Below are 6000 nucleotides of genomic sequence, written 5' to 3' on the forward strand. Positions count from 1 at the left end.
GACAATAAGAGAGACAATACAACAACGTAACTACAAATTGTCAAATAGGAGAGGCTATCCCCAACAAAAGTAGACCAAACCAGATAATGTTGAAGAGATGGGGCCCAAAGTCCCCATCACCAAGATTCTTTTGAAGGTTCCACCAATAAGCAACCGTTGCCACCAGTCATCTGTTACCCCAACCAACACTCCAAAGAAAGAAGAACGCACAATACATCAAACCACATAACCATATGTCAAAACGCCCACAACCAACATCAGTCGCAGCAAGATCCAAGGACTCACCATGAAGGTGGCCAGAAACTAGGCTAGCTTTGCCACCACTGTCAGATCCACCTTCGCACAGCTAAATCATGAACCAAAGGACCCAAGCTATAATGAGAGCCATGCCCATAGAGAGAAGCACCCAAATGTAGACGATCATTATCCCAAGCATCCAGGTCCCCCAAAGGCTACCCATTCACCTCTCCAAGAAGAGGCAAGAGGGATGGCAGCTCTCGCAACTCCAAAAATGTGGTCTCGACAAAAGAGACGTGCTCGTAGTTGTGGACCAACCCGAGCACTCACCCCAGAGCCACCCGTGTCGTACACCTGCACAAGCACCATCCCCAGAATCCCCATCTGCCTCACGCCCTGCCGCAACATCTCCTAAGGAGCCCCCAGCTCTGAGGCCTTGCGGGCTTTGCGAAGACAAAGTAGGAACACTCCAGAAGCCCTAACCTAGCAAGGAGAGGAAACTTATGCTTCAATTTTGGGATTACTTTCATTCTAATTTAATTTTTTCTTAAGCTCCCATGTTTCCATAAGCAAGCTTTCCTCTTACTTAGAAGAACAAATTATTAATTTCTCTTAACTACCCACCACTAACTACGATGTTATTTCAAGTTCCATTATTTCAAGTTCTTTAGAGTACCAGACTAATATGGCCTAGAGAGAGTAGAAAGAAAGCACTCTCTTTATCCATAGGTGCTTGGAGATCATACTTATCTAAATATTATTCATGATAAATGGTAACTGATACATGATGAATGGTAACTGATATCTATACTTACCCCTAAACCCTCGTAAAATTTTTTGATTTAATTTTGAGTTACTCTTATTCTCTTACCTAAATTACTTAATAGAGATAAATGGCCTAAATCAAAGGCAATTAAGTTTTGAGAATTTTTGGAACTAACCTTAATTTTCAAAAGAGACATTATAGTTTCATGCAAAAGAAAGGCTCTTATTAAAGGCTCACAACTTTTTCTTTGACTATGTATTCAAAGTTAGATGAAGAAATAGAATCTTCTTTTTTTCCTTCTCTATAAATTAAGTGTGCGATTTTTTTTTTCTTCTCAAGAGGAACTTGAGTTTTGAAGGGTAATCTTATCATAATCAAAGGAGTTTCCCATTCCAAGTAAGGGTATGTCCCCTCTTGTCAATTGGAAAACCCCAAATCTTTAAGCCTCTCCTAGCTGCATGATTAATCCTCTCCATGGAAGCAAAGGTAAGCCTAAATCCCATCTTAAAGAAGAAACTTGTTAATCATTCATACTACATTGCATGAGCATTTTTCAAAACACTAGCATGTCCACTCTTAGGAATTTTGCAAATTACTGTTACACTACCATTCATCTAAGGATTCTACTCTTGCATAAACAATCATCTATTCTTGCATAATCGATCAAAGAAAGTTTAAGATTATTTGTCTTAAGATTACAAGATGATTCATTCTAAATGTTTGTGTTTACTACTCATGGTTCACACCCAAGCAAGGGTCATTGTAGAGAACGTATGCATTGTTCATTTCAATTTTGTCTTGCAACTACGAAGGGGGTGGGGGAGCTTCACGGAAGTGATGATCGTGTTTCTTGAACATAAAACTCCCATCGCTTCCATGGAGATGGTCCATGGATGGCAAATGATGCAAAGAAAACAAAAGGGATTCGTCCAAAACTAAGTTAACTTGAAACTTACGTTGAGACAAAACCTTAACTCCAAAGAGACTTGTTGTTTTGTTAAGGTCTTGTTCGAATAGACATTAAAAGAAATTAGGAACTAAGAGATCATAACTTAATGAACCTAATTTTAAATTTAAACTAGGATTAAAAAATTTACCGAGAAGATTTGACGTGGATAGCCCTAGCACAACATAAAAGTTTTAAGTGTGAAATTTATCTTACATGTTTGGAAAATGGCTGGTGCAGGTGTTTACCTGCGGGATGCAATGGGGGATGGTCCTTTCTTGCTAGGAGTGATAACCATTGGTCTACATAATTGAGCTCGAGTTAATTCAAGTCCCTATAACTTGGATTGAATGGGAGTGAGTCCCGGTCGGGTGGGAGGACCCACGAATGCGTCTGGAAATCAGCTTAGTCCGAGTAGGCCTGATGCCGAGAGAAAAGAGAAAGGAAAATGGATCCAATAAGGGATTGGATAAGCGAGGAATATGTGATTTAAATTAAAAAATCTTCTAATTGTTTGATAAAAAGTAACCTTAGAAAGGCTAGGAACCTAAATAGGCTATTCCACAATTGTCCTCATCAGCCGGACCTTTGCTCCGCTTCTCAAATTATTTATCTAAAAGAAACATAGAGTAGAATTGAAAATTGTGTAAAGGTGTTTCCTTCACACGTGGCAAAGGAGAGAGGATACCCAAGTCCTAGGATGAGAATAGAGATATGCCTAGAGAAGTATATGTGACTGCTTTGAAAGATAACTAGATAACTTTAATAATAGTACAGAAAAATGGAAGTAAAATATTCTAAAAAGAAAAGAGGTGGGAACGACCTGATAAATGCACACTTGCAAGGGTATGCAACAATTTGCATGCTGCTTTCAAATGCTTGAAATGTGGTTCGACATGTTTGGAATATCGCTTTCTAGTACAACATAATAGTACCTTGGAAAGGTTCATTTATCAAATGGTTTGGTGGGAGGGTGGATTCCAGAGGGTAAATTTGTTGGCTGGAAAGTTGAACCTAATTTTATGTTGTACATTAAGATAAGTCAAGAACGGAGAAAGGGATTCCAATCTATGGATTTGGGATCAAACTTGGGAACGAGGGATTCATGTAGTTAGTAATTACTCTCATCATAGGGGAACACACTGATGGCTATGCTTGGTCATAACCAGAAAAAAGCATCAGTGACCTTGAACCAAGGATGAATTAAAGAACTCCCCTCAGTTGGCCTTGGAAGGTTGAGTTCAAATTTAGTCTGATAACTTCGATTGGAAAGTTGAACCGATAAGGAAAGGTGTTTTTGGGTTAAGGGATCCATATGAGAAAAGTGAATGTTAACACCCCTTTGAGTTGGCATCAAAGAGCAGGAGGAGTTTTGTCTTATTGTCGGTCTCAAGTGGAAGGGATGTCAAGAATTGTGGTGTACCTATTTGAAGATGGTGCAGCCAACGGTCCCTAGCATGGCCCTCATAGACTTGTGGAGGGGATTGTTAAACTCCCACGGGATTCACTCTATATACAAAATGGGACACCACCTGCCGAGTGGACAAATTTGATAAAACCCCTATATACCACTCATATTAGGAAATATGACCCCTCTTTCTATGCTTATACGAAATTCAATGCAAAAAACCATCATACTCCTATCTTGTATATAAAATTTAGGTCTCACATGATCTAACTGAGTAAAACTAGTCAAAGAGCGTGTAGCATAGTGACTAGCAATATACTAAAGAACCACTTTTGTTGATAACTAGATGTACCCTCAATGTGTCTTAGTTTGACTTTCAAACTATGTGCTCATTCAGCTTGCACTCTAGCTACTCGTCCAATTCTAACCCATCTCTTCAAAAAACATGGTTATAAAGTTGTGTCAGGTTCTTTGTGTAAATTTGCATCTATACAAACTCTTTAAAGCTTTCATCCCTTATCAAATGAACTATAATAACAAAACAAGCAATTAATACAAAGCAATGTTGGTTCTTGCATGTATCTTGGTAGCTATTGACTCACAAGTTTGAGGGAAGACTCTTTTGGGAAGCCATGATTTTGAAACACAAAAACTTCCTTTCATTTTCCCCTTTTCTCACTTCCCACCCCGCCTCCCTTATTTTTAAGCTTAAGAGATAAATTATTGGGGGCCTACCCCTAACTTATGCAATTATGTAACTTGTAAAAAAAAAAACCCTCCCCTGCACTTACGTGGTGCGGTAAGTTTTCCATGGTGAATCCCCCGGGATTAAACCATAATATATACAGTGCACTATTCCCTAAGATTTACACTAAGGACTATAGGAGAATTCAATGGTTGCCTAGGAGGAGGCACTAAAGGGCATGTGAAATCTATAAAAGGAGTTTATTGTTATAATCAAGGAATCAAGGAATCAAGCAATAATGTGAGAAGTTAGTTTCATGTCTCTCTTGTGTCTTTATCTCTCTCTCCCTCTCTCTCTCTCTCTCATGCTGGTGCTCTAACCACCACCATCTCTCTCTATCTCCCCCTCTTACACTTGGCAATCCTGCAGTGGTGCTTGCATATATGTAGGAAAAATGAACTTGCTTGCAATGTAAGGAGGATGGCAAAACAATTCCGCATTTCCAACATTATCAAGATTTGAACCTGCGATAATGGATTGCTACATAGAGGTGGAACCATTAGGGTAACGGCTTCTCGTGTTTACAGCTCTCATAATTTAATCTTACTATTATTTTTTATTGTGAGGGTATCGTAATCTTCCCGTTTGCAAGAGAGCAATCAATTGCATCAAATCTCGAGCAGGACGCGGTGTTCACTATGCTGGCAAGAGGCACAGCCATTACGGTAACACCACGTTGTGTACATAATAAAGTTATGTAGCTATTTTTTGTTGTTGTGAGGGTTGTGTTGCAATCACCTGCACAGAAGGCAATCGGCACTCCTCTAGTGCGGCGATTAATATCTTCTTGTTAAGCCCGAACGGTGCAACCGTGGAGTAATGTCGAAGCATGCCGGCAAAGGGCTGTGTTCAAGCCTGTGATACTACAAGATGGTTGCCGAGTTTTTTTTTGAAACCAGTTTTTGCTACTGCACGCTCAAAGGACTTGAACCTGTGGAATGGCACAACTTGCAAAGGAGCCAACCAATCTAGTAACGAGACTGTGTGTCCACACCTTGCAATTAGGCACATACATTGTGTGTTATAGAAAAGCTCAACTGCATCGTTTGCATGCCAAGATTTAAGGCTTCAAGATCTTTTTTCATGAATTAAATGCTTACATAGAATGCATTCACACTCGGATAGAGAGATATGATATTTTTTGCATTCAACAAAAATATCGTTTGTAGAGCAGCAAAGCTCGGGTAAATTTCCAGTGCAAAGCTTGTTTTAACACAAGTTTTGGAAATAAGGAGCGTGATACGTAATCTGAAGTACATTGTTGATATACAATGACGTTGTGGGGAAAATGAGCATAGACGGGAAAATTGTCGCAATAAACCATCATCACAATGCGGTCATGAGGACCATAAAGCCCACCATTGCTCGTTGATGTTATTAGAGGAGTTTTACATTTTAGAGCATGACATTGCACAAAACAATTCGCATAAACCCAAGGCATGGGTAGCAGATTTTGTCAATGAAGTACAAAAAGCATATACATGGTTTTGCAAGCATGGAGGAACAGACACAATACATATCTGCATTTGAATCTCATCCAAGAGTTGCACCAAAACACTCAAAATCTGCATGAGTTGCTTCATCAACAAAGGTTTCTTAAAAATTTGTTGAGAGCATGGCATACCATAGTCGAGGAGGAAGTAGATGATTACTCAATTGATGATGATGATCGTAATGAACATGGGAATGGGATGGATATTGGAGTGAAGAGAGAGGACCCTATGAGCCAAGAAAGCCAAGGAGAGTCCCCGAGTAGCTCTATACTCACATCTTGCACCATCAAGCAAAGCATTGCGGGTCAAATTCCATCAATTTTTTATGGTGAATTACATAATTTTGATGATGATGATGACATGTATTTGTTTGTTGATTATCATGAGATGAATTTGAAAATAAAT

The 6000-nt window shown here is 39.2% G+C and overlaps 1 pseudogene; it reads right to left on the reverse strand.

Annotated features, from left to right (window-relative positions):
- LOC147431931 (uncharacterized) overlaps nt 1-645 on the reverse strand; it is a 58932-nt pseudogene extending 58287 nt beyond the window's left edge.
- Between the last annotated feature and the right edge of the window lie 5355 nt (nt 646-6000).

The sequence above is a fragment of the Adiantum capillus-veneris genome, chromosome 21 (genome assembly GCF_014529385.1).
Source record: "Adiantum capillus-veneris isolate H3 chromosome 21, ASM1452938v2, whole genome shotgun sequence".
NCBI lineage: Eukaryota > Viridiplantae > Streptophyta > Polypodiopsida > Polypodiales > Pteridaceae > Adiantum > Adiantum capillus-veneris.